At 39.6% G+C, this 22,636-nt stretch overlaps 1 protein-coding gene across 8 annotated transcripts in view; it reads left to right on the top strand.

Moving 5' to 3' along the window:
• The window catches only part of ESRRG (estrogen related receptor gamma), a 654,513-nt gene that overhangs the window by 178,816 nt on the left and 453,061 nt on the right, over positions 1–22,636 (top strand). For all 8 annotated transcript variants that reach the window (XM_037823731.1, XM_037823739.1, XM_037823738.1 and 5 more), the window contains exon 2: positions 5,162–5,253. The gene's annotated coding sequence lies outside the window, so the exon portion shown is untranslated. The remainder of the gene's footprint in view (positions 1–5,161; positions 5,254–22,636) is intronic.

The following is a 22,636-nucleotide window of genomic DNA, read 5'->3' on the forward strand; positions in this document are numbered from 1 at the left end:
TAGAAAATAACAAATAAATAGACAAGGAGAGAAAAAAAGTTTGTAGATTTTAGGAGACAAAATTGTGCTATTTCTAAAACAAGTCAATCTCCATAGCTAAATCTTTGTTTTCTTCAAGCACGCTAATACATTCTGCTTAATTCATTTTTTATTCTCTCTCGGGGACTGCTTGCAGATTTGCCTCAACAAAGGAAGCATCTTGTTACATCTTTTAAATAATTGATAGCTCTCAGTCCAAGCCAGCTTGAAGGAAATTCTGAAAATAGGTACTGATTGAGCAAATGCCTCCTTCCTCCACTACCCCCCTCTTCAGCACTCTCCCCACTTATCTTTGTTCAACAAAACCTACTTTTCCGTTCTCCTTTTACTTTTTTGCCCTTTCTTGAATGATAGCTAATGATGATGTCATTTGGTCTTCAGCTTGAACCATCACTTGGTATCTTCCGTTTATTTTCACCATTCTATGCATTTCATTAAAGATGGGTGGAGCTCTCAGTTATAACCTGACTGATGTAATGAAGAGCTCTTATATTATCAGAAATCTTATGTCATCATCACCACCAGATGGTTTGTTCAGACTACAGAAAGTTGAGCTTAGAACCTGTCCCTCTAAGTTTGTAGTGTGCTATCTCCAAGGGTCAAATTGCCCTGGAAGTTGGGTCATCTGTGGTCTTACCCAACTCCAGCTTTTCCTGCAGGTTCTAATACCATAAAGTGAGCTGTGTTTTGCCCCCAGACAGAGAAGGGCCTCTCATCTAACCTCACTTTTGTTGTCATTAGCATCAGAAGTGACTTGAAAAAGCCATTACTGCTTTCAGGCAGCAGTGTTCAGACTGGTCCACGGTGAATCTGGCTTCTAATCATGACTTAGAAAGTCACTTTGCCAACCAGAGCTCCTGTTCCTTACCCGTAAAATGAAGGCTTGGGATGGGATCATCTCCAGGATCTCTGTCAGCTTTAGCTTTCTGGCATCCTTCAGAGGAGGAGATGATAAACCAAGAGGAACTTGCACTCCATTTGATTTTGGATGTTATTCCAAGCTTGAGTGAATGGAGACAATGTGCTCCTTCTTTGTTAAGCTTCCTCTTTCTTTCCGTCATTTTTCCTTTCTTTTAATCTTTCTCTTATTTCTTCTCCTCCATGACTTATCTTATTTCCTTTTCCTTCCTGACTGTCCATGTTTCCAGGGTCAAAGTAGGAAGAAAGTGATCGGCAAAGTTGCAGAATCAAGGAACTTGGTAGACTTAATGAGGAAATCACTGATTTTTTTTTTTTTTTAAACTATGTGTCCTCACTTAAAGAAAAGCTTTCTCCTTTAGAAATGGCACCAGAAGACTCCCAATGTTATAGAATTTAGGAATTCTATAACATGGAATTCTTGAGTTCACTTCATCTGGGAAGAGTCTTACAGTGTGTTAATCACTGAAGAAGCTGTATCTAAATCAGTGGATTATTGTCCACTCTCAGAACTGTATCACAATCTCTGACCCACTCTTTCCTCTCAAGGGACAATTTTAAACGTCATCTTTGTCCATATCTTCCCAGTAACCATATGAAAAACATATGGCAGGGAATCTGGATAGCTGAGGAATTTCTTCTGTTTATCTTTTACTATTTGACTATATCCAGAGATTATATTCAGAAGGATCAAAGAACTATTTGCTTCCTCCCTCTTTAAAATGCTTACCTCTGCAATCTATTTATTTTTTGAAAATATGTGATACACAGGTTTTTGTAATCTGTATGTAAGTAGATTACGAGAAATGCCTCTCCCTGTAAGAGATAAGGCTTTATAATACTCAATATACTTTTCCCAAAGGACAGCTGTGTTGTAAATGGGGGGGGGGGGTCGCTATAATACTTCTATGTTTCAGGAACAAAACGTTCTCAGTGTCTTCTCTTTTTATTGGAATATCCATGCTTAATACCAATTTTAGACATGAAGAATGATGTTCCCTGGAGTTGTGTGATATCAAATCCTTTCAACTGTACCTGGTAGTTCTCGATACAGAAATAAACTTCTTTGTTGTCAGTTCATAGGGCCAATCTCAATATTTAATTGGTTCTAGGCAGTTCCCAGTTTACAAAACAGTTGTGTCCCAATCTGCATTTTAAAACTGGTTGTTTGGTGTTCAGAATATTTGAAGATAGGAAAAACATGCAATTAATAGTATAGAGCTTTCTAGGCTACCCACAAAAACCTTCTTGACTCATTTAGTGTAGTTGAATTTATGAAGGTTTGCAAAAGTCTTGTTTTCTGTTCTTCAGTAAATTATCTGCATAATTGAATAAGAAGTCTTCCACCTGGGTGGGTGGTCACCATTTAAAACAGAATTGATCTGGAGAAATGTCTACTGCCTTTCATAAGAGAATATAGAGATAATGGGACAGTTGCTACATACCCTCCCAGTGCTCCCTTGTCTTCCCTTACCCACAAACCCTGAATGGCACAAAGCATGAAGTGGAGTATGAGATGAGTGTGGTTAGAATATGCAGAAACTGGGGTGGGGAGAGCAGTCAGAGAGCTAGGTAGTAACTCATCCCTTATCCCCTCTCCCAGAACTTCCAAATAGCACCATCCTGATTACCCATGAGACATATACCTTTGGGCTCCAAACACTCCCAAGTATTTGGTAAGAAATTATAGAAGCACTAGGAGTTTATCTTTTCCCTCCTTGCAACCACCTCTAAGGGTCTTGTGCATAACCGAAAGGGAGTTACTGATTAAGGTAATAATTCTTCCTCCCCAAGACCTGAGAGCAGGGTCCATTGTCTGCTGATCTGTATGGGCTATCACAAGTAAGATGATCCCAAGCTGAACGCCTTGGCTCAGAGACAAGATGTATGTGTGGGGGCAAAAGGAGAACTGTTTCCAAAAACCATTATTACAATATTAACATTATTTTGAATTTTCATAGATTTTGGAGATAGCTTTGACAGCTTGTATATTTCAGATGTGAACTTGCAATCCACAGCCACCTTGCAATATTAGTGGACAGCTACATCTTTGATGAAACCAGTACTTGAAGGATGTTTGTTTATTCACATCCTTCCTTTCAGTGTTTAACAATCTAAATTAGTTCTCCTCAGGCTTCTTACCTGAGTGTCCAGTTGAGTAGGTTGTCTCCTAATGTTTCTTTATACTTTATACAAGTTACAGCTTTTTAATGGGCCTTTGTTCACAATCCTAGAAAGTAATTAGGATTGGATTTCACATTCATCTTGCCTTCTTTCTCTCTCATGAGTACTATGAAAACACCCTCTTATTTTTATTTGCAAAGTGCTCTCCTTTCTGGATTTTAAACCCTGCCAAATTCTAATCTCTTCTGGAAGCCTTCTTGTCCATAGGCTTAGTTGATCTTCAGCTCTCTCTACCCAAGAACTTATTTTTAAGTTATTCCTTTGTCTTCTTTTACCCATATAGTTTATCTTCAGCCTTAAAACAGATCATCAAAGTATGATTCCAACTTGAGGTGTTAAGGGGAAGTTGGAACTGAAACTTCAATCTTGTTTAATTGTCAAGCATTTTACTTGATTCTTTAAAGAAAAGGAAAAAGGAAAAACAACTGTGAATTTGAAGGTCATCTTTACTGAATAAGATTTAGGAATCTCCTTGAAGTGTTCACTCCCCAAATCTATAGTTACCAGCCACCTGGCTAATAAGTTGCCCCAATTTTTTTTTCCATTTTTAAAATTCAATTTGATTGAGATATATTCACAAACCACACAATCATGCACAGTATACAATCAATTGTTCACAGTACCATTATATGGTTGTGCATTCATCACCACAATTTTTGAACATCTTCATTACCACACACACAAAAGAATAAGAATAAAAATTAAAGTAAAAAAGAACACTCAAAACATCCCAAACCACCCCCCATCCGACCCTATTTTTCATTTAGTTTTTGTCCTCATTTTTCTACTCATCTGTCCATACACTGGATAAAGGGAGTGGGAGCCACAAGGTTTTCACAATCACGCAGTCACACCATATAAGCTATATAGTTATACAATTATCTTCAAGAATCAAGGCTACTGGCCTACAGTTCAACAAGTTCGGGTATTTCCTTCTAGCTATTCCAATACACTAAAAACCAGAAAGGGATATCTATAAAATGCATAAGACTAACCTCCAGAATGATCTCGTCTCTATTTGAAGTCTCTCAGCCACTGAAACTTTGTGTTTCATCTCTCGTCCCCTGTGGTCAAGAAGGCTTTCTCAATCCCACAATGCCAGGGCCAAGCTCATCCCTGGGAGTCAAGTCCGACATAAAGGGGAGTTGCCCTATTTCTTGCACTGAATAAACTGCACCAGAATGTGCACCAAACAAATCGTTAGAGGGATTTCTGTTGTTAGCTCATCACAAACTTCCCTTCCTCTCCCTCTGCCCTTCCTCAAGCTGCACGTTCAGCACAGAATTCCAAGGATCATTTTGTTACTTTGAAACCATCCTTTTATAAGAGGGAACAGATGAGAAGTATTAAGTTAAATCATGTAGATTGCTGTTTTTGTAGGTCAAAACTGGTCAAATATCAGTAATTTCATGAGGTTCAAACCAATGTTTCCTTTGATAGAATTCTACCTGAAACAGCATTTTAAAGATGTTTGGTTGAAACCCACATAGAGTTATTTAGAACAGAAGCTTGAAGTTTTTCTGATCAGAAAACCTGTTCTGCTTCGCCTGCTCCTTTTTATCTTTCTGAGGATGGTAGAAATAAGAAACATTTGGAGAAATGCATAGATATTAAGACTAATGTGAAATAAGTAGAAGTCCCTCACTCCCTCTGATGGGAGAATTTTTTTTCTGTAAGTTATAAATGGGTGTTATGATGGAAAATGCTTTGAAACCCTAACAGAGCATTTGCTATAAATAAGAGAGGAGTGGAAGATTAATAAATCTGATAAAGCTGAGAAGGAAGAAAACTTAAAATAAGAAATGAAGACTGTACCTTATTTTGTGTTAATAGAGCCCTGAGTACATATATAGAAAATCAGAGATGCTGAAGTAGGAGAATACTAAATCATGGCTATTAAATATGTGCTTAACTCTATTGCCTGGGAGATTTTATTAAATGCAATGGCCAAGAAAATTGACCTCACTCTTTTTTTTCCTTTTTTGGGTTGGATCCTTGCTCACGTCACATAAATGAATAGAGCTGGCAATTTACTGGTTCATCAATGAAACAATATTAAATTATGAAGATGTAAGGAAACAGTCCTCTGCTAACATTGTTGCAGTTTGAAAGGTAAGCTGTTCCCTACTAGATTAGGAGATATTAATGTTCTTTTAAAATCTACTTTACATAATACTACGCGATACGTCTTACAGGGTTAAGTGACCTTTTGACATCTTTGACTGTCATTGTGGTCCTGGCAAGCATTTCATTAGCAACATAAATAAAGAGGCTCCCATATTTTCTGCATTCTGTCTTACTTTAAAATGCCAGAAAAAAATCATTTTTTATGCTTCTAAGATGTTTTATTGTATGGGATATTCTGACAAATTGGACTTTACTGAGTGTGTGTTGCAGTGATCATGTGGTTTCTTTGAAAGAGTTTTGCCCTTGTTTCTATTGATTCACTATATTGACTAGTAAGCTGTGGTTGTCAGGGTCAGGCTATTTATTTATTTACTAATTCTTGACTTTTGGTGATGTTCAAGAAAGAAAATATTCCTTTCCTCATGTCTTTTCCTGTGCATAAGATAAGAAGCCCTCTCTTTTTGATTGCACTTTCTGTGAATTTACTACAAGTTCTTGCCATGCTGGGTTAGTTACCAACTGAATACTGACTTCTCTCCAAGAATATTTGAAGCAAAGTCATGTAATATCTCCTTTTCCAGGTTACCATGACTTCTCAATTTGCTTACTAGACCTGGGTCTTGCATGGATCCATGAACTCCCTTGTGATGATTGCCATGTGAGGATCATAGTTATGAAACAGATCTTTCAGTGGAGAAGGTCTGTGCATCACACTCTCAAACCGGTTCATAATTCTAAGTGGTTAGCTCCTCCACGACAGGATTAGGGACTCTTATTTGTTACTCCCAGTACCTGCTTCAGTGCCCAGTGCAGAGCAGGTGCACAAGAAATCTCTGTAACATTTTCTGCCAGTGATGCCTGCTCAATCCTACTTGGTAACTGAACCCTCTAAGTCATATTTTCTGAAAAGCATTCAGCAGATTCTTGCTTCATTGTGGGAAATGGCACTTTAGAAGTTGAATTACCTCTTTCATGACACCCAAGTTGCTTAATTTGCAAATGGAGATTAATTTAGGCAGTGGGAGAATATGTTTCCACATTTGAAGTGGATTGAAATGAATTTGATGTTCTCTCTGCTCCTTCCGCTCAAACTATCATCACATGGAATTCTGGCCGGAAATCATTCAGTTACATGATTCTGGGGTATCATCTATTGTTCCACGTAGCCTCAGTTAGGTTTCAAAAGTTGGCGGTATTTGAATCTGTGCTTCTTATAAACTACAGGTGTTCCCTGTTTTAAGGTAATACCTGGATGTGCTTCAGATTCATGCTTGCAGTGCCATGGCACAAAGGGGCAATTATTTGCACTCTAAAAATATCTTGGCTTTATAAAATAATTTATTACAAGACTCCTTTAAATAATCAACTCTCTCAGAGCATTTAAAATATGATTTGATTTGAAAAATCAATGTCCACTCAACTTTTCAAGCACATATCTGCTTTGTAATGTGAGGTAGGTGAAGGGGGGAAATCAACGAACAAGGAACGAGGGTTTTCAGTGAGCTGAAGAAGAATTAACTTTAATTTAGAAAAGCATTTGCTTTTCTAGAGTTTCCCAGGGAAAACACCTTCACCTTTATCACCTCCAAAATATATAAGGAAAAAAAAAAAAAAAAAGGGCAGGCCAATTTGAGTTTGGAAACGATAAATCTATTCTTTGGTGGGTTGCATTCTGCATTATGCATGTACGTAAAAGTGAGGTTTGCTTTGATCCTGACTATTAAAAGTTTATTTTTAAACTCAGACTGGGCCGGAATCCAGCGATGCTCTTTCCCTTGCAGCACATCCTGGGTTTTGGTTCCTCAGCCTGGCAGAATGCAACTAAGCATCAGGAAGTAGTTGAAAAATGTGGAGTCTTGATGGGTGCTGAGGTTTTTTGTTTTTTTTTCCCCCTTCCTCCCCTCCCTTTTGAAATTCAAATTGAATGCAATTTTCAGCTCATTTGAGCTAGAATATACTGTTGCTGAGCTTCAGTGGCTCTTAAATTCAGACTCACAGGAGAAAACAGATATCATCTGTCACAGAGGGTGGGAGAGAGAAAACTCCCCACATTTTATTCATGGGAGGCAGAGCTCTTGTAACTAATTCAAGCCTCTCCAACTAATCATTCACCAGCAAACTTAACTAATCAATGAAAGCTTTAGGACACCCATCTTCTGAAGTTTCGGAGCAGTTTCTCCCTCCCTTTAAAAGCATAATTGCTCAAGTCTAATTTGTATTGATAGTATTTTAATTAATTTTTTGCAACCCGAGATAGGATATCACGGCAATCTTTTCTCTGCCCTCCCTCACTATACTGAGAGTTTCCATCTTTAATGCCTTTGTCAATGCTATTTATTTATGACTGAGAATTAGCAGAAAGCTTATTGCTGGCTAAGTGGGGTCAAAACTTTGAGTTATTTCTTTATTAAATAGATGGCTTAAAAAATCCTTCTTTTTAAATTTTATTTTATCTAAAAAATAAAAGTACCTATTAAAAGAAGAAGACTTACTCATACAGTTCTTGAGTTTGCATGTCTGGCTTATTTAGAGAGTAGATGTTCCAGGATGGCTTGAGGCTGCCTCTGATATGCTGAATGGGGATGTGCAAATGGATTTGAACGTGAGCTTTAACAAATGATTACTAGGATGATAAAACAACCGAGCATAAGTTTGCTGTGTTTCTTTTAGCTACTACTTGCTTTCCTTCAAATGCGCAATCAAAAGTTGACCATATGTATGGATGGATGAGTAGAAAAATGGGGACAAAAACTAAATGAAAAACAGGGTGGGATGGAGGGGATGATTTGGGTGTTCTTTTTTACTTTTATTTTTTATTCTTATTCTGATACTTTCTGGTGTAAGGAAAATGTTCAGAAATAGATTGGGGTGATGAATGCATAACTATAAGATGCTACTGTGAACAGTTGATTGTACACCACGGATGATTGTATGATATGTGAATATATTTCAATAAAACTGAATTTAATTTTAAAAAAAGTTGACTACATTCATATATCTTTAGCTTTTGATGATCAATTTAAATCAACATCAAGACCTCCTCAGGTTTTCAGTCTCATGGATTGTTACCTTCATCTTTCTAATATCCATTTATTTATTTTCTATGTCTCTCCCACCCCTGATTTCAGAAAGGATGTGATGTGGCAATTCTGATTTTCAAATGTAGGTTATATGGTTCACTACTTGTGCTTACCTTTGACTGTTTTAGTATAAACCAAAATTTCCATGGGCACATGAAGACCATTAGTTTTCTCTTGCTTTTTTTTTTAACTCTTGGGGTCTCTGAGAGGCAGGTTAATTATGCTGTTATTTCAAAGTAACTAAGGGTAAAGCAATTTGATTTCTGAATACTATCATTTCCAATGAAATTAGTTCATAACCATCACACTTGGAATTTCAAAATGTTTTGCAGGAAGTGTATGATCAGACTATACATATTTATACTCACATATGTGTATATATGTTAACACATCCCAAGGTTGTGACAGCAGCGACTTTCAATGGTTATTTTCACATTAATAAAGACATCAACCACTTTCTTCTCTTAGTGGTAATGTGCTTGTGCATTAGATCCCTGGTAGAAGACATTGATTTCATTTACTTTGTAAGAAATAATACCCTGACATGTTATTAACCTATTTTCTCACTATTATACCCCATTACAACCACCATGACTATATTGCTGTTCTTTGACATATATTATGAGAAACCATACAACTACTATGGCAAGGAATCCACAGTTTTAGTTTATTTATTAAATTAGTTAAAAGAATTTTACTTCATCCATTAAAATGTCTGATCTCTTCAATTTACAAGCAGTTATTAAGTGCTTACGATGTGCCCCACATTCATTGTGTTAAATTTTATAATGTGTAAATAGTGATTCTCTAAGCCAATTAGGGCAGACACAGGAGGCAGAGGATCAGCATCAACTAAGAAGGAGAAAGTGATGTTTGAAAAGCCCCCAGATTTACAAATGGAGCTGTCTGCTCTCTTCTCCTCAGCTGAGAACCACTGGCATAAAACAAATATAATAATTAGGATACACAAAACAATTTGTGATGAGAACAATAAAATATGTATACTGAGGTGCTAATTGTATGGTATTCCCCCAAAAAGGGAACAGAATTGGGGAAGGGAAGGGCTGTGGGGCTGTGTCATCCTGCAAGATGGCATTCTAGGATAGGTCAGGGGTCAGTGGAAAGAAGGAAGGGGGAACAATCCAAGGAGACTAAGTGGAGTCAAAGGGAGAATGCAGTTGAGAAGCAAGAGTGAAGAATGCTTCAGGGGTGTGCTGCTGGAGCCTGCTCATACAGAGAGAGCCAATTGTTAAATACCAAGAGTTTCGTGAGTAGTGGTTACGTGTAGCCTTTATTAAAAATTAAATTATATAAACTTACAATAAATAAAGTATATTAAAGCAAAAGTAATAAATACTCAAAAGTCATCACTTCCTAATTATTTTTACCCCATTTTGCTGTAATCTGTGCTCTTGCCTCAAGAGCGTCTATTGTATCTGGTTTGTGAGCATCCTATATAATGGTGTGCTACTGCACATCTCATCCCAACTTTACCTTCAGAGATGTAAATTATCAGAGATTATGAGTAGCTTGAAATTAGCCATGGTGAGAGTATGTATACCACAGACATTGACAAATGCTAAAAACTGAGGCTTTTTTTTTTTCATTGAGAGCAAGTAAAACATTTACCAGGCAAGCACTGGGGATAATGGCGGAGGTCTAGAACTGGAAGGTGTGAGTGGACAAGTGTCAGAGAACACTTATATCTCAAGAAAGAACAGGGCATTAAGCTAGACAAACATTTTACTGTTGATTTAGTAATAATTAGGAGCCATTGACTATTTTTAATACTTTTTTATTGTTGTAATATATGCTCATTATAGAAAATTTGGGAAAGATAATAATAGCTAGCTCTTCCGTATTACTTCCTGTGGCCCAGTGATTTTTAAGTCCTTTACTTATAATAAGCTTTCTAATCCTGGAAACAGACCTGTGAGGTATCTTGCTGTCATCCCCATTTTAAAGATGAGGAAATTGAGGTACAGAGAATGTAAGAAATGTAACCAACTAGAAAAGCTGCAATTTTGGATCCAGGCAGTCCCACCCTGGAGTTCACTGCCTTTCAACAGTGGAAATAAACACGAACAACAACCCTTCCACCTGAAGCTTCTCTGAGAAACTGGGCTAATAACGGTGGTAACACTTAGGAGGGAGAAGGGGCTTCTTTCAGTTGTAGACCAAAAAGAATCTGAGCTGATGGTATATCCAGGTGATGAGGCTCCCACAGCAAACCAGGCCCAAGAGAATGAGCTCAAATCCCAAGATAGACAGCTACACTGATGTCGTAAGAAGAGGTCGGTCATCACCAGGATTAAGCACAAAGAGGGCTTTAAGGGAAACTGTAGGAAGAAAAAGAATCAGTGAATGAGAGAAAGAGAACATAAAAAGGGAAGAGAAAGATGAAAAGAGAAGCATAAAAACAATATCATGAAGATAAAGGAAAGAGAGTTTCTTGGAAGAAATTAACAATGCCAAGAATTTTATAATGGTGGCCACATAATTTATGTCCAAAGTGAATCATTTTTGTGAGTGAAAGGGGGTGCTATTAATAATTAGGCCAGGAAACAGAAAGAAACCAGCAAGCAGTGATGTGTGGTCTCCGGAGGTTTCCAGGTGGACGAAACTGGCAGTTTTCTAAGAGTTCTGGATGTCTGCCTGGGCCACCTGAGCAGTTGACATCTGAGCTGAACCTTAAGGCTGACACAGAGTGAAAGGGGAAGGATTTCTAGCTGAGGCAGATGGCAAGTTAAAGGAGATTAGGAAAGAAGTAAGTTCTGCAGAACAGGGAAGGAGAGGTTTCTCAAGCTGGGTCAAAGGAAGGCATTTTTAAAATGAGGGGAAACCTATTTTCCTGAAATTTTCAAAATTTCCAAAGAATAGGTATTACTTTTATGGTCAGAAAAAGGAACTTTAAGCTGAAAAAAAAGAAAACTTTGAGAGTGAGATTGAGAAGTTAAATTAAAAGTCGATAAAGGTATTAGGGATGGGACAAGGTGGGTGGGCCCGTGTTTGGAGAGTAGGAGGGATGAGCATGTCGTCTTACTATCCCTGTACCTTACTCTGGTTACCTTGGGACCAATGGTGACAGACGCCTCCTAACTGAACTTGACCTTCAGCCTCAACTTTCAAACCTCACTGCAGGCCACACCAGAATAGTATGATTTTAGCATGTCAATTTTCCTTAAAAAAATCCCACAAACTCCCATTATCTATACAGTGAGGTCTGTCCTGACGAACTTGGCTCTTAAAATCTCTGGCATTATCCCTTCATACCCTTCTGGTTCCATCACACCATGCTCTTCCCCTCTTCAATTTAAAAAATGTAACTGTAAGCCATGTAAGATGTAAGGAGGAATGAAGTTTTGAGACATGCTGCAACGAGGGTGAACCTTGAAAACATTATGCAGAGTGAAATAAGGCACAAAAGGAAAAATACATTATGTTTTCATTTATATGAAATACCTAGAAATAGCAAATTTATAGAGACAGAAAGTAGACTAGGGGTTATAGTGGATGAGGGAAGGGGGAAAAGAGGAATTGTTGCTTGGTGGGAGTAACATGTTTGTTAGAATTAAATAAATAAAAGAAAATAAGTAAATGAAAACTATAACCACTGTGAGGCCTTGTGCATTCTGCCCACATGTTTGTACTTGCAGTTCCTTCTACTTGGGATCCCATGCATAACCCTTTGTCAGGCCTATCAGAAGCCCACTTATCCTCCACGGTTGACGTGAAACTCTACCTCCTTCCTGCAGCTAGAAGGGACCTGGAAGGTGAGGTGTGTTGGTGCCATTTAAGACATCTTAACAGAACAAAGTATTATAATAATATGTATCTGCATGTTCCTAACTAGATGGAAATTTCTGGAAGGGCAAGGACTATGTCTTTCACTTCTTTGCAGTTCCTAGGCCTTTAACACAGTGAAGTCCTATCCTCCCTAAAAAAAGTTAGAAAACCAAGCACATCTGTAAGAACAGATCTATGCACAGCAAAGAAAAAGACAGAAGATGCTTGCAGAATAAGTAGTAAGAATATAACCCCATTTCCTGAAAATAAGGGTTTAGGAGCTTGAGGAGGGAGTAATGCTAAATAAACGTCAGAAGGAAGTGAGTCTGAGAATGCATGGGAGATGAGTAAATGGATTACACTGTATACATGGTGGGAGCCAAAGTGGGTGTTAGACGGCCTGAATTGGGAAGGAGCCAAGTTCACATCTTCCTTAGCACTTGGTGAGCAAAGAGCAATAATAGAAACAGAAGAGAATATAGGCTATCTGAAACAGAAGGAAAGAGGTTAGAAGAGAGATTAGAGATGCAGATCAAGAACGGTGCCTGTGGAAAGGGAGAAGTTAGTCAGAGAAAGGTTCTCCAGAAGGGAAGTGAGTCAGATAGGAAGATTACATAATGAACTTGGCAGGGTATCTGTGAAGTGAGGACGCTGTTGAGGTTGTTGATCCTGGACATAGACAGGAAAGATATCCAGTGATGTCTCATAGTTCAGATGATACAGTGTGGGTGTGAGGAGGTTTTTTTGAGGGGTGGGGTGGGGGTTCTGGTATGGGAAAATTAGGTACAGTTCTGTGAGGACATTGGGACAATAATGATATGATAGGTAAGGCAATTGTGCTTGTAAAAGGATCACATATTTAGAATCTTTACAGTTGAATAGCATCTTAAAGCAGGAAGGCACATAGGAGATCTGGTTTAATATAAATTAGAGAAAAAGGTCTAAAATTCGCCCAAGCCCCCTGTGGTCTGCTCTCTGTCTGGCTTTCAGTCTTCATCACATGCCCCTCTGGCTCTTCTCTGTATATATTCCAGCCAAAGCAAACTATTTTTGATCTCCTAGGCCTTACTTTCTTTCTCATTCACATGTACAGTTCTCTTGATCTGGAATGTTCTACTATACACTCCTCGTTCTTTGCCTAAGTCCTTTTCAGACTCCAGATCTGAGCTTAAATGCATTTCTCAAAGCAGCTGTGCTCCCTTCCCCAGCCCCATACCACCCCTGGCTGGTCAGGTCCCTCACCATGTACTTCCAAACGTGTCTCCTCTCTTAAATTTTCTGGGACATATAGTTATTGTCGATTATCCCTTTTCTCTTCTAGATTGTGAGTTCTATTGAATTCCATCCTCTAGTACTGTACCTGTCACAGAGTAGTTGTCCAATAAATATTTCTTGAGTGAACAAAGGAAGGAACATACATTTAAGCAACAAATGTTCACAACTGATCACGACAGAGTCTGGCATGTTGCCTCTGAAACTAAGTACAGTGTTGCTTAGGTATGACTTGGGCAGTCACATGCAGATTTGGGAGACCAATGTTCTAAATCCTGAGATACATAATCCATCAAGTAATCTAGTATCCTGGGGGAGGAGGCTAGTGAATTCAAGCAGGGAAGGAATGAGTAAATTGGGAAATCATCAATGTGGTTGGCAGAGTCAACAAAAATGTTCAGGAATCCAGTAGAGAGAGCAGAAGTTTCAATCAGCCTTGGCAGTCTTGAATATGAAGAGGATAATGAAAATGGGTTCCCTTAATTTCAAATGTTACTGAACATTGAGAAGTGGGATTGAAAGAGTCTCATTTTCCCCTCCCCTTGTTTTTGAAATGGGGGAGAGGGACAGATGTGAAGGGGGGTGGGGGATATGAGGTGTTATCAGAGAGGTGTAATACCTTGGGGAAGAGGTGAGAAATAGGTGGAAGATAAAGGGGCACTTGAGTGCAGTCAAATGTATTCCACAGGGCCCAGGGGGAAGATGGAGAGTCTTAAAGCCATTCTATAATCTTCATGCAGGAAACACCCTCAACACGACCAGCTCAATGAATATCTACTCTATAGTTAATGATAATGTTAAAAGAGTCCACAACCACCATTAGGCACCAATCCCTCATGTTCAAGCTTTTCTTCTTTTAACCAGAGTAATTAATTGGGCCCCATTTCTTCTTACTGACTTCAGTAGCTGGAAAAGAATCCTTCACACTCAACGCCCGAAAATTCCTCACATGCCTGAATTCTTTTTCAGTTAAGAGTTGGAACTGGATTTAACACTTTTCCCCTTAACAACTTCTTAGTTACAGTTTTCTAAGCCTTTAATGCCCTTTGAATTCTCTGTTCTAAGTTTTCCTTGGTTAAAATCTATCAGCAGAAATGGCCAGATTTTGTGGACTCCTGTTTGAATTCAATGTCTGCTTAACTATCTGGTAGCCCCATCTCACTGGCACCGGTGTTGCCTTGGAGTGAACTAGTGCCGTATTTCTGAAAGCAGCCTGATAAGAGGGACCCATTGGATGCTATAGCCATCAAGTTCCACCTCTCAGCCTAGAGGCAGAGCAAATAACTGCCCAAGATACTGCTGGCCCTGAGATTGTGTTACCTTTTGGGAAGTGTTGTTTTTTTCTTTCTACTTCTGAAGTCCGTTACGTTGGCCCATTTCAAGTTGCCTCTGATCTTTAACTGCTGCTCCTCAGCCTCTTGAATCATCCTTGGGGAGGTCCTCACTGGTCATTTTGCAGAGCTCTCTCAGGCCACAAAGCCTCCCCCACTTTGTTTCTACTTAACCTTTGCCCTTCGGGGTAGTGAGGGCCGGCTCTGTGCTGCCTCCCTTGTAGTCTGTTATTACTTGCAGGTGATTAGCAGGTAGCTTCTAAGCAGAAAAGAACATTGCCCCAGGCACTGCTATCCCATAGGCTCTTGCCATTTTGCTACAAAAGAGAAAAATAGAGCCTTTCAAGAGTATATATACACTATTCATGTACTTAGAAAGAGAGGAGTGTCTATAAAATTTCAGGAATAGTATTAGATTTTACTCAGTTATCAGAAGACAGAACTATTGGGTTATGGTTCGGGTTGCTTTTGGAATTAAAAAGAAGCAGTGGCCATAACTAAGCATCTGGTCTTTTAGTAAGCTTATTTGGGAATTTCTCTCTAGACACGAATCTCCCAACAAGTTGTATTCCAGTGAGACAGAGTGTCCGTGAAATATAGTAATTGGGGCTGTGTTGAGCCATTCTTCTTTCAGGGGGAGCTAGCTCAGTGACAGCGTGCGGCATTCAGCATTCTGCCCTGCACTCTGGTTACTCTTTTGACCAGATGAAAGCCTCTTTCTCTACTTAAGTCCTCCAGGCTTTTTTTGTCACCTACACTGCTGCCTTCAGATCCCCCAGGGGAAACATTATATACTTCTTTCAATATCTTGAGCTGCTATCCCCAGCATTAAGTGAAACATTATACTATTTTTTTTCGATTTGTAACCTATTGCTGCAATTGCAGTGTCCCTTTCAGCCCCTTCTCATCCCCACCCCACCCCCACCCCAAATTCATTTTCCTGGGCTTTACATCGCTAGTTTTTGTCCTACTATTTTTAGTTGAAAAATTAAATTAAAAACCCAGCAGAACTTCCTCCCTTCCACCCTCTGCCAAATAAACGCTACTAAACCGTACAATATTGGGATTCAAGGTATGTAATACACACGTGAACATACACGGAGTGATTTTTTTCTGTGGGTGCTTTCAGTTTTCCTGGGAAGCTGGCCGTGTCAAAGTAACCCTTCTCATCAGAATAGACCAGGGAACAATCTTTCCTGCCTCCTCGGTTTCCTTTGGCTCTGAACTTTTAATTCTTCACTCCATTATGAGTAATGTCTGCTCCTCAGAGCACCTCACCGAGTTCATCTGTGCTGGTGTCCCACAAATGATCAAGACCTGCCTGGACTGGAGCTGCTGGAGGAAGGGCCTGGCACTCTGTATCTTTAACAAAGGCCCGAGGTGCTGATTTGGCAAGGCTGAGAAACGCTGCTCCATTCATTCCTGCTTTTTCCTGGCAGAGGTGTGCTGGATCTTAGGGTTGTCAGAGGGTACATGGAGTTGCTTCTGTGGCCTTATTCTCTTGTTTGGCTTGGATTATTTTACCCTGAGGGGATCATGAACATTGAACAGCAGGCCCAGTTTGAATGAACCAGGAAAAGCAGGAGACTATTTTTTAAAATAAAACAAAACAAAACAAAAACTGAAGGGTGTATTCTCTTTCATTGGGGAATAACCATAGAATGTATCAGGTTGAAATATTGCTCAGGCCGACTGTTGCCCTCTTATTTGGCTCAACATGTTTTATATGACAACAATAATGAAGGCGATTTAGCCATCCTGTTTAAGTCACAAAACCAAGTGGATTCTTTGTTTCTCTGCATGATAACTGCATGTGATAACTGCATGTGGTTCCTGTTGCCTGATAAGGTGGCTCAGAGGTGTTGCAATGACCTGGAAATCTTCTTGAGTATAATCCTCTCGATAGTGGTAGATGATAGAGAAGAAAATCAGGACGCTTTGGAGTGTGCTGGGGAGAGCTGCTGGATGTAAATATACATAAGGAAGACAGTGCACTTTTATTACTATTGAATAAGGCAGGCTGGGGACTGAGGCATAATTGAAAACAGTATCTTGGTGCAAAATTGAGTTTTAGATTCTCACACCTCACCTGGTGTTGCTCTGCTATTTGCCCAAGTCACTTTTCCAGCCTGCCATAAATAAACCGAACCTGGGCCTGCAAACTATATCAACAACAAGGAAAAAGCTATGACATTAGCCTCTCCTATATTTGCAACACTCTGAATTGCCATGGCAACAATAGTTTTAATTAAGGAGACCAAAATGATAACTTTTGTATCAGAAGTGGCCCAATTTTCCCTGTGGACAAAACCCTGAATTGAGAGAAGCTTTGGATGTGGATTTTCCTTCCAGGCTGGATTTTATTATCTGCTCTAACAGACAGCTCTTTTGCTCATGGAATGAACCAGAGGAAGCTGAAGTATTTACTGGCTGAAGGGTCTGCTGGACAGAGGCCCTGGTGGTGATGAGCTGGACCTTTTTGTCTTTGAGGCAGCCTCATGCACTCATTGCCTGTGCGTTTAAGAACCTACCGAGCCATTTCTCTCGAGGGCTGCTTTTGGCTTCCCCTTTTTACCAGTGGAAATCTGCATGTTAGGATAGAGACTTGCATGAAGTATCATCTGGTAATCATCCTTGACAATGTTCAGGATTATGCTGGGGGGACAAACAAGTAATTCCATTGCAGTAGCAGTCATGGAAAGATTCCTCAAATCACAGCAGCTTTCCAATCAGATCTATGGAGGGAAAAATGCATGCACAAGAGAACACTTTCCCATGGATGTTCCCCAGCCCTTTATTTCTGAATCTGCTTGCCTGCTCCTTGAATTTCTCTTCAGGTTTGGAGACGTTTTATCTAAATATTTCTGGGCTTCCTCATTCTGAAAGTTCTTGCAAAGCTAAATAATCTTCCCTTTAGGTAAACATAAATCATTGTCTACCTTCTTTGCTCCTTGAGTAGACCTTTTGATACATTCATTAATTATGGCTGCTGCCTGGTGGCACAGTGATGGCTGAGTCACCGCCACAAGCATCTTTCCTGGAACGCCCCCATTTTTGACACTTGAGCCCTAAAATTCAAGTAAGTGTTAAAGAGGCCCTTCTTCTTGACAATGGACAGCCAGATGGTGGCAAGTGGAAGAAACACACCTGGAAAATGCAGCAATGTGGTTGTGGCGGGGAGGTTTGGATGGGGAGGTACGTGGCATGTTGATGGAATGGTGTTGTCTTTAAAACATGCTTCAACTGTTTCTAATCTCTGCAACCTCTGGAATAAGACCTTGATTCTCTGCTCAGTAGATTTGCTGACTCCACCAACAATCCAGTTAATCACAATCCCAGCTTTTGAAGGCCAGAATGCCCATGCAGAACTGTTTAGAAATGGGCACCATGGTTTTGATTTCTAAACCTTTCCCACATTATTAAAAAAAAAAAAAAAAGCAATTTTGGGGAAATCTTGCTTAACTAAAGACACAGTCTCTGTATTTGTTTTGCTCCCACACTCGGGAAGCTTTGTGGCTATGATTTTGATTTTGGAGTTTAAGCATGTTAATTAGGCCTTTGTATGAAAGCAGAGGGGTTCTGTTTCGTGTTTGTTAGTTTAATAAGATTTTGTGTTAAGAATGGCACTGAGAATCTGTCAGAATTAGCTTGGCTGCATATGCGTTGCTCAGTACTTTGAGACCCTTGAAATGTCTGTTTTTAGGACATCAGCAGGGGGCTAATGAAAAGGCTTTGTTGATTTTAACGAATTGCAAGCCACTGTAGCCAAAATAAATATAATCTGCTTTTTGGATTAGTTGTCACAGATGATTTTACCTACTAACAGTGATTAAAGAACCCGAGTGGACCAGAAGCATAGCTGCTCTCTGGTGACTTGTGCTAAAATAGCAATAAACAGAAGTAAATAAAGACTTAGGGCATTAGTTATCTTTAATAAACAGTGACACCAAACACACTGTGTGCAAGCGTGAGGGGGTAGGGGTGGGGGCTTAGAGAAGATCGAGGTGTCAAAGGCCTGCATGGCACATAAGAGAACAGCAATTGATGCTACAAAAAGCATACATTGTTTAAAAAACTAAGGTGCCGTGTGGTAATGTTGATCTGCTCTAGTTGTACCTCATTAGGAAGTGGTTAGAAACCCCGAGTCATCCCCTTGTTTCCCAGCCCCCTCTCCAAAGCCAACTGGACTCATTGCCATTCCACCCTCATCTTCCCCTGGACTCTAGGACCAAAGTTGAAATCCTGCTACTGTAGGATTAGAGTATGAAAATGAAGGAAGTGTTAATTACTTGTGTAATTATTAACCTTCTTGCCGCAGTAATTCTACCCAGTTAATGAACAGGAGACCAGCACTATATCCTTCCCTGTATTTTTCTACCCTGATGAAAAGAATTACTTGCCCCCAACTGACAAATCTGATCTTCAGATTTCCCCAGGAAAGTCTCAGGCTGGGTTTTCCCTCATTGCTGATTAACTTTAACCTGAAGAAAGAAAGGTTGTAGCTGAAGCCCTCTTTATGCAAGGTGTGTGAGCACCAGCTAAAAGATGCCTTTTGAAGTTGTCAGGTGTGAGAAGCTATGGTTTTTTTCCCTTACTTTTAATCAAATGTTTTAAATAATGCTTTGGATGCTTCATCTCAGATGTCAGAGCAAGTGACAAACTGAGCTTTCCTTAAGTTTCTTCCTCCACTGGAGGGTAGATATTGTTGTCTGTGTTTATAATTCAGAAACTGATGTGCCCAAGGCCCACGAGGGAGTCATGGTGAGTCCCGGCCGCAGAACCGAGAACTTCCAGCCGCCTGGGTTAACCCTGGACTATTACCCTCTCACAGGGGTTGGTTGCCAAAAAGAGCACATGCTCCCCCATGATTCCAAAGATTATAATCTTACCTATAATTATGCACCCACAAGGACTAATGGCTGTTGTTCATTAACTTACAAATCTTACCTTTGGTTATCCACCCTCAAGGACTAATGGCTGTTGTTTATTAACTCACCGTGTGCCAGGCACTGTGGTAACTGCTTTTGTAGCATGGCATTTGATTCTTGTATTAATTGCCTAGGGTTTAACAAACTGGTAGCTCAAAGCAACAAAAAATTATGGTTTCATAGTTCTGGAGGCTACAAGTCTGAGATGAAGGTATCTGCAGGGCCCTGTTCCACCTAAAACCTAGGGGGAAGAATCCTTCCCTGCCTCTTCCAGCTTCTCCTGCTCACCGTCAGCCCTTGGCGATCCGTGGCTGACCGAAGGCTCACTCCCATCTCTCCCTCCGTCTTCACGCGGCCTTCTCCCCTGTGTGTCTGTGTCTCTGGGTCTCTTTTCCTCTTCTGATAAGGACACAAGTCTTACTGGATTTGGGGCCCACTCTATTCCAAGATGACCTCATCTTAACTAATTATATCCTCCACGACCCTATTTCCAAATAAGGTCACATTCTGAGGTACTGGGGTTAGGACTTCAACATTCATATTTGGGGGCACAATTCAACCTATAACTGTAACTTACAACAAATCAATTCATTCTGTAAATGTTTATTGAGTGATCCCTGTGGATCCCTGTGATCTCCTGCTCTGGAGGTACAGTGACATTAAAATAGACACAAATTCCTGAATTCTTGAAGCTTTTATTCCAGTGAAGAGTGAGACAATAAACACAATCAATTTAAAAATAATAATAATAATAATGGAAGATGGTAAGTCCTATAGAGAGAAAGCAGGAGAGATGGATAGAGAGGTGTTGTAATTCCAAGTAGGATGAGTAGCAAAGCCCCACTGAGCAGGTGATGTTTGAGCAAAGCTTTGAAGGAGGTGCAGGAACAGCCACGTGGGCGTCTGAGGAAGACTGCAGAGGGAGCAAGTGCAAGAACCCTGAGGAAGGAGCAGTGCACAGTCTGGGGTGAGGGTGAGGGGCTGAAATGAAAGGAAGAATAAGTAATAAGGAAGGCCAGTTATAGCAAGGGGCAGGGTCTGTAGGACTTTGCAGCCCATTCTGAGTACTTTGCTTTTACATGGTGGAAGCTGGGAAGCCATTGGAGAGTTTTAGGCAGAGAAGTAACATGACCTAACTGATGTTTTCAAACCTGAAGAAGTAGGTATCATTATTCTCATTTCACAGATGGAAGTGCAGAGTAAGTTAAGTAGCTTGCAAAAAGTTCACGTGACTAAGGACAGAGCCTTATGAAAGATATATCTGAGTGTCTATGTGATGTCTTTCTCACCAATAAATGTGGAAAATCTTGCAAACTATTTTTTAGATGATACCTTTTTTTTATTTTATTTTTTTTAAATATTCATTTTATTGAGATATATTCACATACCATGCAGTCATACAAAGCATACATTCAGTTGTTCACAGTACCATTATATAGTTGTACGTTCATCACCAAAATTAACTTTTGAACATTTTCATTACCACATGCACAAAAATAATAAGAATAAAGATTAAAGTGAAAAAGAACAATTAAAGTAAAAAAGAACACTTGGTGCCCTTTTTTTTTTTTATCTTCATTTTATTGAGATATATTCACATACCACGCAGGCATACAAAACAAATCGTACTTTCGATTGTTTACAGTACCATTACATAGTTGTACATTCATCACCTAAGTCAATCCCTGACACCTTCATTGGCACACACACAAAAATAACAAGAATAATAATTAGAGTGAAAAAGAGCAATTGAAGTAAAAAAGAACACTGGGTACCTTTGTCTGTTTGTTTCCTTCCCCTATTTTTCTACTCGTCCATCCATAAACTAGACAAAGTGGAGTGTGGTCCTTATGGCTTTCCCAATCCCATTGTCACCCCTCATAAGCTACATTTTTATACAACTGTCTTCGAGATTCATGGGTTCTGGGTTGTAGTTTGATAGTTTCAGGTATCCGCCACCAGCTACCCCAATTCTTTGGAACCTAAAAAGGGTTGTCTAAAGTGTGCATAAGAGTGCCCACCAGAGTGACCTCTCGGCTCCTTTTGGAATCTCTCTGCCACTGAAGCTTATTTCATTTCCTTTCACATCCCCCTTTTGGTCAAGAAGATGTTCTCCATCCCATGATGCCAGGTCTACATTCCTCCCCGGGAGTCATATTAGATGATAACTTTTGAATATCTATGTTCAAAGTCATCTAATAAATGGACCACTTAGGATTCTATTTGCATCATTAAATTCAGTTTACAAATGAGTCAGCAGAGCATAGTGAAATCTGTAAACTGGACAAAAACTGCTCGAGAGCACGTGACCAAGAAATATCAGATCTGGGATTTTAATCTAGTTCTGCTGACTCTGAATCTCATGCCCTGTTCACACCATCATACTACTTTAGAAGCTAAGGTTCATCCAACATATAGATGGAGTGAGGTGTTGTGTTCCACTTGTGCTGAGCAGATTCCCATAAGATTTCCTTTATAGGTGCCTTCTTCCTTTAACGTCTACACTCCAGAACAGCACACTCAGCAGCTGGCCAATTACCTGCTGGGTGGGTATTGAAACCCTATAGGCAGGGAAGGCAGCAGTGTAATAAGTTATAAAGCATTGCATGGAAGTAGTCAACTGGGGACTGTCCCAGAATTCATTTGTCTTACCTTTAAGACTTACTTTCCCAAATCCTATAAATCACCATAAGGTCTCTTGTACATCAGTAATTGTCTATTCTGGCTTATTACTTCCACAATGTATTTGAAAGGTAAATAGGCATCATTAAATCTTTTAAAGTAATTCTTATAAAAAATGCAAAAGGGCATGCATAGGCAGACAAATGCAGCGACACAAAAGTACCTACAGACAAATGTGCGTGTGTGCACACACACAGAGTTCTCTATTTTCTAGGTGTCTTGTGCCACTTTGACTCATGTTGAGTGTCTTGATGAAATTTATTTAAAATATTTAGATAACTATGCTCTG

Source organism: Choloepus didactylus, chromosome 2, assembly GCF_015220235.1.
Source record: "Choloepus didactylus isolate mChoDid1 chromosome 2, mChoDid1.pri, whole genome shotgun sequence".
In the NCBI taxonomy this organism is placed as follows: domain Eukaryota; kingdom Metazoa; phylum Chordata; class Mammalia; order Pilosa; family Megalonychidae; genus Choloepus; species Choloepus didactylus.